We start from the raw sequence: 13,159 nt of genomic DNA on the forward strand, positions 1-13,159 counted from the left end.
ACATGACGCCGGCCCACCCTTTGCAGCTATAACAGCTTCAACTCTTCTGGGAAAGCTTTCCACAAGGTTTAGGAGTGTGTTTGTGGGAAGTTTTGACCATTCTTCCAGAAGCGCATTTGTGAGGTCAGACGCTGATGTTGGATGAGAAGGCCTGGCTCACAGTCTCCACTCTGATTCATCTCAAAGGTGTTCTATCGGGTTGAGATCAGGACTCCGTTTAGGCCAGTCAAGTTCTTCCACACCAAACTGGCTCATCCATGTCTTTATGGACCTTGCTTTGTGTATTGGTGCGCAGTCATGTTGGAACAGGAAGGGGCCATCCCCAAACTGTTTCCACAAAGTTAGGGAGCATGAAATTGTCCAAAATCTCTTGGTATGCTGAAGCATTCAGTTCCTTTCCCTGGAACTAAGGGGCCAAGCCCAGCTCCTGAACAACAACCCCACACCATTACCCCCCCTCCACCAAACTTTACACTTGGCACAATGCAGTCAGACAAGTACTGTTCTCCTTGCAACCGCCAAACCCAGACTCGTCCATCAGATTGCCAGATGGAGAAGTGTGATTTGTCACTCCAGAGAACACGTCTCCGCTGCTCTAGAGTCCAGTGGTTTACATCACTGCATCTGACGCTTTGCATTGCACTTGGTGATGTATGGCTTGGATGCAGCTGCTCAGTCATGGAAACCCATTCCATGAAGCTCTCTACGCACTGTTCTTGAGCTAATCTGAAGGCCACATGAAGTTTGGAGGACTGTAGCAACTGACTGCAGAAAGTTGGCGACCTCTGTGCGTCTCAGCATCGCCTGTCATTTTACGTGGCCTACCACTTCATGGCTGAGTTGCTGCCGTTCCCAATCGCTTCCTCTTTGTTAAAATACCACTGACAGTTGACTGCGCAATATTTAGAACCGAGGAAATTTCACGACTGGACTTGTTGCACTGGTGGCATCCTATCACGGTACCACGCTGGAATTCACTGAGCCCCTGAGAACGAGTCATTCTTTCAGCAGTCTGGACATGTCTTTGTTTGTGGTCACAGTTCAGTCTGAATGTAGGAGAAGCAAAGTTGGCCTTAAGTTGCTAATTAATGCTCCTCATGGAAAGACTGAAGAGCTTTGAATAATGCCACGTCTGCCCCTCCCACCACAAATAGGTTGCAGCTTGTAGCTAGTCTGTAGATAGAGCATCAATGCAGCGAGTCCAACCTCAAGGTTATACTCCCACTTGGCTATCATGACATGTGTTGTAGCATTTTTGTCATCATTAATTTGACTCGAAACCACTCGTGTAAACACAGACTGGTTTCCTGATGAGAAACTCAGACATCCCTTTAGTTAGTGATTAGGAGTGTTGAAAGAGTCTCCTTTCATACATCCAGTTTAATTATGTGGATAGCAAATTGCCAACCAAACTCACAGTGCGCTTTTACATAAGCAGTGTCCGCTTTGTGTACATTTTTCAATGGATGTGTTTCAATGGATCAAAAGCCCTCAAGCAGAGCTTTATTTGACAAACTGATCCTGTCTGTCGTTGCTCTGCCCTCAAGCCCTCTTAAGCTAAATAGTTAGGCTTATCGTGATGAAGTGTTGGGATTTGCTTAACTAAATGTTGGAGCTTAAACTATTACAGGGGAACCTTTATTCCACAACTATCCCCTCACACCAGACAGAACTTGATGATTTACTCTATTTTTTTTTTTTTTATCTTTAGTTGAAATTTATGGATGTGACAAACCTCGTACCTTTATCCTTTATCTTTCTGAAAACAAAATAGTAAGATCACATATCAAGTTTAAGGCTACAGCAGATAGTAGTCCAGCTAACGAGTGAGCAATTATTCATTATTCACGATTCAACATCTGGTCAGTTGGCGTGCGATTGTGGCCACTGCTGAGGGCTGCCAAGAGATTTGTTGTAGGGAGAGCCAGAAAAATAAAGTCAAAGGAGGTTTAATGGATGGGGTGAAGTTGTGAATGAAACTTAAAAAACCTAAACCCGTAGGGTCAACAAATTAGTGCTGACGCCCACACACTTTTCATGGAGGCATTTATGAGGAGGTAAGGAAGCGGGAACATCAGTGGAGGCCGAGTGAGAAGGTTGAATCAGAGGAGTGGCTGCAGGGTGCTGAATGTGGGAGGTTTGGAGGTGGGTGGTTCATTCATGAGGCCACAAATTTATTCAGTATCAGAGCTGTGGCTTTATGCTTTGCTTCGAGAGAAATTAGAGACTTTTGTGAAATACTTTACAGCATCTTTTAAAACAGAATGTTATTAATCGCAGATGTGGAGGCTGAGCAAACAGAAAGCTGCATCTTTTCTCCCAAACTGTCTCCAGATTTCTAAAGCAAAGACACAGGAATAACAATTAGGTCAGGATTTTTCATTGTTTCTCTCTTGACTACTACAGCCGTGCCAGCATTTCATTTTTCCCCATTTCTCTCTCTGTCTCTCTCTTTTTAAACCAAAGCACAAACCAATTAGATTTTGAATCAGAATCCACATGTACATGAGAAAAGCTCATTGACATACCATTGTTGTTGGGCACAGCAAGCTGGAAACTGAGCTGCATCATTCAGGAGTCCAGTCTACAGTGGCAATGGATAGTCGGATGGACAGATGGAAGTGAAAGGATAGGAGTGTGTTTTTCCTCTGCGCTGAACAGCGCTCGTGTAAGTGGGCCAGGAGGGGCGAAAAATAGCTTTCAATCCCCATGAGGAGTTATTCTGCAAGGTCACCTCATTGCCCTGGGCCTTAATGCGTGAAACTAAGTGTCCATACTCTTCCTGTCTGCACCCCCCCCCCTCCTCTCGGTCTTTTCCTTTCTGTCTGTCTCCCTCTTATTTTCCCTTTCTGGCTTAATGGCTTAGACAGGCCTCTGTATCAGCAAGGCCTCTGCAGCAAGACTGGAGTTTGTGTGCTAACGAACCCCCGAGCTAATTAGAATTGCAGCCAAGCTGGCCGCTCTCCTCATTTCCTTGCCATTTCCCTCCTTTTGGACAAATACAATTTCACCCCCTCAACCCATGCAGAATTAATCCAGTTAATGTTCAGCACAGGATGAATAATGGCCACTTATCTGCTGGGAACATGGGTACAGAGGAGCTCTTGGGTGGAGTACCCACAGTAAGCCCCTACTCTGATGGCTCACTAAATCTGCTTTCTGGGCAGAGTAGTTGGGTCAAAGTACTGCTAGGTCATTTTAAAAATGAGGTTGTTGTACTTAAAGTTAGGCCAGTGAACTTTTATATTCACTGGCAATCCTTTCTCCTTCTTTATAACTGGATGCAAGTGTTGACATGAATCATTAAACCTTTAATGTAGCGCAAGGGCAGTTACCCAGCAGCATGTAAGCAAACAACAGTGCATCAGCCAAAAATTTACCAGTATTATCTGCAGTGCCTAACAACATCTTCCACAATTACTTCAAAAGGGTCATTCATGAGTGTTGACCACATTTATTCTCTAGAAACAGCAACGCCTAATTATTTGTGAGATCAGTCACCTGAGTAACATATTTTTAGCTGTCAGAGCATATTTGCAAAAGACAAAAATGACCTCAAGCAAATGTTTGGTTTTGGTTGGTTTTTTTGTTTCAAAATTCAAGTAGTTGTTTTGAATTTTCCAGTTTCCAGCTATTTTTCCAATGCACAACTTAAAAAGAAACTGATTGGAAACATGACTGTCGTGTGCGGTGCCTTGGTTTCTCCTGTCGATGCAAGAGCCAAGCAGGTTTTCATTACCGTTTGTTTGCCAGCGAGATCACGCAAAAACTAGCAGGCTGCTTTTCATGAAAGTCACTGGAGAGCGTGGCTAAAACGAGAGTCCAGTTTATTTTGGACGGTTTCAAATTTAAGCTGCATACACGGGTCCACGTTGCCTTTTGAACCAACACAGAGACAATGAGCGGGTCTTAAAGAGTTAGGAGTTTACTTCAGAAACGTTCTGAAGCAGTAGGAAGAAGAGCTTTATAGGTAATGAGTTCTCGCATTCTCCCTACATGTCTGAGCTATCAGCTGTTGGGGTGAGTCCCAGCTGCCTTGTGTGTTGACTCTAGAGTGATAGCCATCAGCATTTGTCACATGAAAGGAAAGGAGACTGGAGTTCCTTTAAAAAAAAAAAAAAAAAAAAAGATAAAAAGCTAGATGGAGAGGCTATATTGGGATGTCAGCTAAATTTCAGATCAAGATTGAAGGCATTGATTTATCAGGGGTGTTTTCCTGACCATATCATGGTGCATAAATCAGTTACATGATAAATGTTCTACTCCGATAAGATCCTTTGAGCTTATAAGACTTTACTTGCATACTTCAGATAGGCTCTAAGCCTCAGGGAACATGTATTTACAATATTGCTCATCCTGTGCTTTGATAACGACAGAAGCTAATGTCTATATGCTAGCTTAAAAAGGGAGTAAACCTGTTTGGCTAACTGTCTAAAATTACCAAGCAGAGGCTGTCTGTGCATGCCAGGCGTCCATGCAGCCAATGCTATCTGAGGTATGTCCCCTAAGCTGGCCTCGATGCTTTTTTTTCAGTCCTCTAGTGGCATTTGAAACAGCTCACTGCTGGTCTGGGAACAGTTTTATAGAAAATGACTTATTGAGAGAAGTGGCTCATTCTGTGGTTGCTCCGAGTGCAGGACACTGTCACTTAGGGCTCCTTGTAAAATCTTGCTTATGGGCTTATAAGTACAGCCCGAGCTGTAACTGATACTGTTATGTTAGCAAAGAGATGGCGATTATACATTCTTATGTGTGTCACCCTGCCACGTGTGAGGGGAAACTCGGGGCATGAAAGAAGGCTTTCACTAAAAAGGAGGGCTTCAGTTTTGTAACAGGGAACAGTGCCCGGAAGGTAAAAAGAGACGGTGTAGCTGTTTTTATCAGAAGTGGTGAAAAAGAAATAAATTAGTTAAAATCCTCTCCTTGCAGATTGGAGTGTATTTTAATAGGCAGGATTTTTGTATTTATCTGAACACCCCCTATTTAAAAAAAAATTAAAAATAAAAATCTAAACTTGTGTTTCATCATCAGGCACGTTAAACACAAATCCTAATCAAATTACTCTCTAACCTGTTTTTCATTCAGGCAAGTGCTTAGTTGTTTAATTTGATTTTGGTTCGCAACCAGTCAGTACGTTTTAATGACGTTAGAAAAAATGTAATTATTGTTTTAGCTTGACTAAAATGATCCCCATGTAAACATGCTATTCCACTAATTGTTGTTGTTGCCGTTTTTATTGTTGTTACTATAATCTAATCTTTATTTAACCAGACAAATAAAACTCTTGAGATTTGAAATATCTTTGAGCATTTATCACACCCGATTATTATTCACTGCAGGTCAAACTGCAGCAATAGCAGTCAGCCATAACGTTTGCTGCTTGATGTTCGAGCTTCCAAATTGTTAAGAACTTCTTTAAATGTATTAAATGAAACCAGATTCCTCCATTTAAGCTGTTTTTGCAGCTGATTCCAAGCCGAGGGAGCAGCATACTTAAACACACTTTTTCCCTGTTCGGTATAGACTCTGATGATTGAAAGGAATCTGTAAGTCATAGAAGAGAAGACGGTAACTTCCCATACGTCTTTGAGTAATGTAGGTCAGGTAATATGGTGGAAGCAGACCAAGGATGGGTTTGTATATATGAATATATCGGTGTCTGAGTCTGGAATGACTAAGTAGACTATCCAACTGGAGCATGCGACACACAATGATAGGTTTTGTGATGAACCTCAGTGCTTCATGATGTACTGTATCAGAGGCATGTAAACATTGCAAAAATGCATGCATGTAATTTACATCTCCGCAATCCAGCACGGACATAAAAGTGCCAGCCACAAGTCTTTTTTTGGCCTGAAAGGAAACACGAGACTTTCTAAAGAAAAATACAGTTTCAACCTCAGTTTCTTTCACCAGTTGCTTAATATAGAGCACATAAGACAGAGAATCATGCGGTTGGGAGCTGAATTACTCGTGCATGTATTGGTTCAAATTGAGCTAAGTGCTATGCGTGTGCCGCAGAGCTTCTGTTGTGGTCTTTGACCAAGAAGCTGGTACGCAGAAGGAGGAAAAGCTGGTAACACCAGACAATAACCACAAGAGATTATGTGAATCTTATTATCATTATTATCATTATTATTATTATTATTATAATTATTTTTAAGTAAAGTATTTAGCAATATACAAAGCTGTAAAACTGTCCAACTAATGACTTAACATGGTAAAGGTTTGCCACCTGATACATTGTTTGTCAACTGTTGCCGTCTGTGACATCATAGGTCAACACACTCCTATGCTTGTATACCAGGAAGAGAGGAGAAGTGCACTTAAATGGCCTATTTGTCCTATAAGCACAGCTCGGCTTAACTGTGCATGTGAAAATACTGAGTTATAGCACTTTTTAGAGCAGAGTGGCATTACACTTCAAATCCAACTTGTAACGGCAGTAGAAACTATGGCATTAATGATTTGTAGTAACACAGTCCTCGTTTTGAATCTTGGTAAGATAACATTTCAGCGCGAATTGACCAAAGGTCTTTACTGATTCACTGAGGAAACAGGTCTCCGAATGGTCAAAATCCTGCTAAGTTGGCTTTAATTTTTTTTCATTTCACTTCATTTTCATCGGTCTGTAAGTCTTTTGTCTCCTCTCCAGCTGATGCCTGTTTCTTATGTTAAACAGCGCTGTTGTGTTTACAGGAGCTACTCTCTCCATGTGCCCATGCAGGTCAGCTTCCTGCTGCTCCTCTCTTCCCTCCCTGTCTCTCGTCCTGCCCCAAGCCACTATATTCAGGGAAGTGTCTTAATTCACATGCAAATTCAGCCAGAGCACCAGTCATTCAGGTTGCTAATTACACCAATGTTGGGATGCTGACTTGCTGACATCACACCAGGATATTGGCATCCTGGGAGGAAAGCAGAGAGGGGAGCGGCTGCATAAAGACAGCTAGAAGGAGCCCAGAATTACACAGGAAGTTGACTATCTTGCCTTCAAACGAAAGCTATAGTTATTTTATTTATTTATTTTTCCTTTTTATCTCGATATAATGAATAAACACCAAATCCAACGTAGAGGATGTATTATTTGTGAAGTTATTGAAAATTATATATGTGAGTTGCTGCTAATGTGCTTAAACATTCAGAATCACTGCTGGTTATTCAACATCCAACAGTGTTCCTTGTGCATATACTTGGAATCGTATCACTAATTATACATTGAATTTAAGCTGTCAGAAAGAAAAGACGTATAATTAAAAAACTATATATATATGTATATATATATATATATTCAGAGACTGTCTGCATCCTGACGTCTAACTGACTTTCAAAGAATGCAGGCAGCAGCACTGGCTAATGTGCTTCATTGAATTGCTCATTCATCACCAAGTCTTTCAAAGGAAAACAAACTAATCAACTTACAATTGACCTCATATATAGGTTCACAAGATGCACTGATTATCTTTCATCCCAGAACTTTCCATCAAATGTCACATTCAACCAGCTGAAGAAGAATGTTGAATGCAGGAAATTTTGGATTGTCTGTTGATTTTAGATCTAAAAGAAATTATGCCTCTTTTCGTTCTTATATATTACTTATTGTCAGTGCACAGCTTATTTAGATGTACAGTTTAGAAAATAGTCAATTTCTTTCCAAGATTATAAACTGATGCGTTCCCAGACTTTTGGCATTTGTGCCTTTATTTTTTGATAGTTCACCGGAAACCAGTTAGTCATTGCCGTGGAATTGACGCGGTGGAATGATCTCGGGATTGAAGCGCTGCTGCTGTTCAGAGGGGTCGTTGAGCAGAGAGGGGAGCATTCTGCGCGCGCCGTGCCTTTACGCACAGAAGGTCCGCGCGGGTCGCCACTTTTCAGCAGCGTCAGTCTCAGAGGAGTTCTCCGGACTGAAGATACTTCTGGTGGAATCTGTCTTTGCTTGGACCAGTGCTTCGCCGCAGAGAGGAATCTTTTTTTTTACGCACTTTAAGTTGGCTGTGCGTTTGCAGACCTCCTGGGTGTATTTGCGGAGAGCAGGCGGGGGTTTGCAAAGGGCTGTTTTTTTTGTTTTTTTTTTGTTTTTTGACGGACAGAACAGATTTAGCGGAGAGGTGCGGATCGCGCAGCGGGCGAGACCGCTGTGTTTTCGTGGCAACGCTGGAGTTGTGTGACAAATTCTGCAATGAGGAGCGTGTATTTTAAAGCCCACAGCAAGTCGCCCATCGAAGTCAGGACTATGGTTTTACCCAGTCTCGGTTTGTAAGAAGGTGAGCAGCAGTTTATCTCTACCCCGTTGGTGTTGTTTTGTGACTTTTTGAAATGTTTGCGGTCATTAAACGCGTAATGGCACGCAGGGGATTGTGTCCGCACAGGAACTGGCGTTAAACCTCGGGAACCTTCTCTTAACTGTTTGCGTGAAGTATTTAGAGAACGACACAATTAAGTCAGTTTTATTTAGGTCCGTGGGGCCATTTAAACAAGTGTCGCCTCCCTCAATATTTTTATATTTGTCTTGAACTGATACTCGGCTTTTTCTAGCAGCTTTCTCCCTGTAGAGGGGCTTTCACTGGTTTATAGCCCCCACCCCACCCCCTGTGGCGCAGTGGTTAGACTCATGTGCAGTGGACCGTGTGTCTGTTTTGCCATAATGATTGATTTCCAAAGTAAATTACCAGATAGGTTTTCATTTTGCTTCAGCGCTTTGTTTTAAGGTGTCTGCCCAGTCCATGGTTATTTTAAAGTCATAATCTGCGTCCTGTTGGTTGAGAGGGTCTAACGTCCCCTGCAGATTGCAGGAAACTGTATTGGAAACAAGTTGCAATCGCAGCTTCGCGGGCAGAACATTACCAGACCCCATTCAGGCTAATAGACCCGTGGAGATGGCTTACTTATTACATGCATTTTAGCTGTGAAAGGGGCCACTACATTAACACATGAATTGGCTGGCAGGTAAATGATGAATAATGTGGTTTTAACACGGGCAGCTGGCTGCGGTGTTACTGGTCTGAGAGCAGCTCAAAGACAAACCAAACTGACAGGAGCCCAAATGCCACAGCATGATTTCTGACATTCTGCTGTGCCTCTGGAGAAATATCTGATGCTACTGTTGCTGTTTTTCATACTTCGAAAGAAACGTTAACATAATGTGACTTGGATAGTTCCTGGGTGGGCAGATATGCTGATAAATTTCTTCCCAAAAAAAAGGTATTGGAAATTAGAAGGCCCCCCAGCGCATTGAACATGTTGTTGATGCACACATTCACTCATGATCTGTCACCAAACTGCTGGTTTCGGATTGTGGGTTGGAACCTGTATCGCGGTTGTTTTTTAGCCCGTCTCTTCTACGATCCTCCCACCCATCACAAAGTTGTCATTTATGGAACTACGATGAATAAGTAATGCGATCTACTTTCACAGGTAGTTTCGCTGAAATGTCTCGATCTGATGCCCTTTTCTCTTTATTTTGCTTGGTATGTCTTCATTTCCCACTTCATATATCCACTGTCATATATCAGCCCTGATGTTTACATTTTTGACACCACTTATGACCAGTTGGATTGTCTTACCGCAATTCTCGGTAAAATAGAGTTTAAAAAATAAAAAATTACATCCAAATTACACCGTTGTCTGCTGTAACAGGTTAGAAAAATGAATCAAGATGAAGCAGATTGGCATGCAACATTTCCCACAAACCTTAGAGGCAGTATGGAAAGTTTTTTTTATACTGCTATAAAGTATATGGGTGACTTGACAGAGAAGAGTTTAAAATGATTATCAGAGGATAAAAAAGCTTTACTTATGTTCCATTCTCTTTAGAAAAGCTCTGTCCAGAGCCAAACAGTACACTACACTGCTGTTTTTACCAGCTGTGGGGGAGTTTGTAAGAAATTAAGTGAACTAAGTGTGGGAAATTAGTTAACTTTCCTTTCAAAATTAGCTGGAGCTGTTGGTGTTCAATACCAGTAAAATAGTTATTGTATTTCTGGTTAAATATACAGGTAGCTGTATGTTCCAATTCATTGGAGTATGGCCCAGAGGCTACTTAAAAAGATGGCAGGACTTTGGTTATCTGTAATCTGTAATTGGTTGTGACAGGTGGATGCAGGCCTAATCTTTGCCCTCAGCAACACATTGCATCAGGTTCTTGCTAATTGGTTTCTAATGGAAAATATCTTTGTCAAGCCTGCCTGCTTCTCATCAGGAGCACCTCAGTCTTTTTTAGAAGTGATTAACTCCTAATGGCTCTGAAGTCAACAGTTATCTGCCTATGTGCATCATTACCCATAGATATAAAGGTTTTGTTCACTTGTTTATGGTTAATTTGTGAAAAGCACGGCCATTTGTCAGCTGGAAGCCCCTGAAAAATTCAGCTTCGGTTGACTCAGCGGAAACGTTGAGGTTGATAAACAAAAGGCAGTTAAAGAGAAGAGTCCGTCCTTTCCTCTCACTTCCAAAGACAACAAATGTGGGGGAAGGGAAATAAAATAGACAAGACTTGGCTGCCTCCTGCATCCAGCTGTTCTCTCTTCTGCACTCTCCTCTCATCGCCCAACCTCTGCTTTGGTGCCGAGCTGCCATTTAAAGATGGGACTTTAATCTGGCCATCTAGAATGATGCCATGGAAAAGCTGCAGTGGTTTTGGGATTTGCTCAGGAATGAGAGCAGAACGAGAGTTCTGCTTCAAGCCCTCCAAAGCTGTACTTTTATGACTGACTCCTGGATACACTTGCATCAGATGTTTTTTCTAGAGTTTGTGATAGCCTTTGGCAATCATTGATTCCTTTTGTGAACATCTCTGTGACTCTAACTCACCTTTCCCCTTCTTCTAAAGCACTTTGGAACATTGTCTAAAAGGTGCTCGATACATTAATACTCGAGCCAGCTTTTGCCTTGTTTTGGAGCACACTTGCAAAGATAATACATTTGCTCCTTGTTTTAAGACGGTCAGTTTGGCTTAACCAAAGACCCTGCCTGCTGAGGGTCTTGTAATGTTGACCTACAGCAACTGAAGCAACTCTATTCATCTGTCTGAGGGGCCTATCAGACCCTAGTAATGCATTAAAACCCCCCATTACCTGAGTAACAGGGCTAACGTTGGAGAGCAGGATGATGATAATTAACCTGAAACAGTGAATCATTGTCCACTGACATCATGGTTACAGTGACTGCCATCCAAAAACAAACCCCCCAGTTTTTAAACAAACCTCACACTCCAACTGACCAATCATATGTCAGCATTTACAACTCCCCTGGGATGTAAAAGACCAGTCACATTTAAAAGCGGAAACAAGCCCTCTTACTTCCTTCTCTTTAGCTCAGAGTCATTTATGAGGAGTCGGAGATGTACTTGACTTGTATTACCAGAGCTACTCAATGTGATTTAATTGAAATCATGCAGCTTACAAGGAGAAGCTCAGGGATTAAGTTTCAGAGAAGGGAAATCCCAAGCACGTCCATGAAGCACATTGTAAATCATGGGGAGGGAAGGGAAGGGAGAGAGAGAGGAACAACAGGCCCTGTAGGTATGCAGCATGTCTTCCAGCGGTGATGAGGGGAGATCAAGATGTTTGTAAGGTGAATCACAGGAGGAAGCTTATCATCACACATCTGGACTGGGAGAGCGGGTCAGACAGGCGTTTTTCTCCCAAAGTCGCAAAATTCTCTTTCCTCTTAACGTGGAATTCCACAGAGACCGTAAAAGGCGAAGTGTGGGAAAGAGAGGTTTTTGATGTGCTGTGAAATGCTTCCCCTCATCTCCGCTGCTTGAGAGTCCTTCCTTACCCCATCACAGGTGTAATTCTCAACTATCTGGCAGAATATCAAGAGAACGGGAGAATTATTTCTGCCCTGTATCTCCTTATTTGGTGCATTTTTCCTACACTTTCAGCCGCCATCCTTACAGCGAGTGTGAGTTGTGATAGACTCATAAGATTTGTTTTGTGTGTGCCATTCAAATTGAATTATAGATGACGGCGAATGTTCATGACTGGAATGAGCCAAGCCGAGTTGCCCCCGGGCTACGGCGCTGCGCACTAGGGAACAGAAGTTGCTAAACACTTCTTTCCAGTGTGCCCACTTGACAGCTCATTCCATGACTTTATCTGTATCGCTGCTCTGTTTATCATCAATATTCATGTCAGTGATATCTCGCCACTTTGTGTGTTTTGTTAATATTCATGGAGTCAGTCAGTTAAGTCTGCAGCGTGCCCTTTCACAATGACAGGGAAGTTGCAGAGGTCTGCTGTTCTGCACTGGGTGGTGCTGGGAGCTGGAGCTGACAGAGCCTGTCAAGCTTCAGTAGATGGTGAAGAATCTTAAGTAGGGATGGATAATTCATCCAGCTTGACCCATATTTGTACGTTTTCCTCTCAAGGATTACATTTCTTAAGACTAGTAGCGACATGTCAGGTGGATGGTTTACTTATACCGACTACAAATAGTCGCCAAAATCCACCAGTGCTTCATCAGATAAGCTGAGGTGCTTTGTCTAATAAGGCTCAACCCTTGGACAAGAGGTGCTCTATTGTCAGAAAAACAAAACAGGACGAGACTTAGCCAGCTCACCATCGAGTACCGTCAGTTCTCTGAGCACTTTTCTCCCACAGGTAGCTCACGCTTACAATTTCAAAAAGCGGGGGCAGCATCAAGTGTTATTCATTTTATCTAGCGAAGCAAATATGAAGCAATCTATAAAAAAAAATCTTTAAACAAGAAATGTAAAGTGATTTAGAGCAAATAAACTATGCCACATTGCTTGTTGTAACTCAGTAGAGGTAGCAGTTGTCCTTACTGGAAACAAACCTTGAGACTAGAAAAGAAAAACAACTGCAGTGGACATCAACAAGAGGAAAATAGAGAGAGCTTTTATTTTCAGGAATAACTTTAAACTCACGGAATATCTGGGATTATATCTGAGAAGAGTCCAGCCAGTGACATGTTGTTTAAAGGTCTTGGACCGGAACTCGCATGTCACAACATGTTTCTATTTCACCTTTTAATGCGCATCAGGTCTTCTTCGAAACATGCAAAAACGTCTCTCTTTTTTTTGCACAGAAGTGGGAATTGTTCTTAGATTTTGATCATTTCCTCTCATTATCTCATTCACATCTTCTAAATGTTAATCAAAACGTAGACACCAATCAAAAGCACTGGAAAACAGATT

At 42.1% G+C, this 13,159-nt stretch overlaps 1 protein-coding gene across 2 annotated transcripts in view; it reads left to right on the top strand.

Moving 5' to 3' along the window:
* The window catches only part of prickle2b (prickle homolog 2b), an 88,265-nt gene that overhangs the window by 60,127 nt on the left and 14,979 nt on the right, over nt 1–13,159 (top strand). The window contains exon 1 of one of the 2 annotated variants that reach the window (XM_075460427.1): nt 7,796–8,264. The exons of the other annotated variant lie outside the window; for it this stretch is intronic. The gene's annotated coding sequence lies outside the window, so the exon portion shown is untranslated. Of the gene's footprint in view, nt 1–7,795; nt 8,265–13,159 lie in introns of those variants that run through there. 2 annotated transcript variants of the gene reach the window in all.

This window comes from Odontesthes bonariensis, chromosome 3 (assembly GCF_027942865.1).
Source record: "Odontesthes bonariensis isolate fOdoBon6 chromosome 3, fOdoBon6.hap1, whole genome shotgun sequence".
In the NCBI taxonomy this organism is placed as follows: Eukaryota; Metazoa; Chordata; class Actinopteri; order Atheriniformes; family Atherinopsidae; genus Odontesthes; species Odontesthes bonariensis.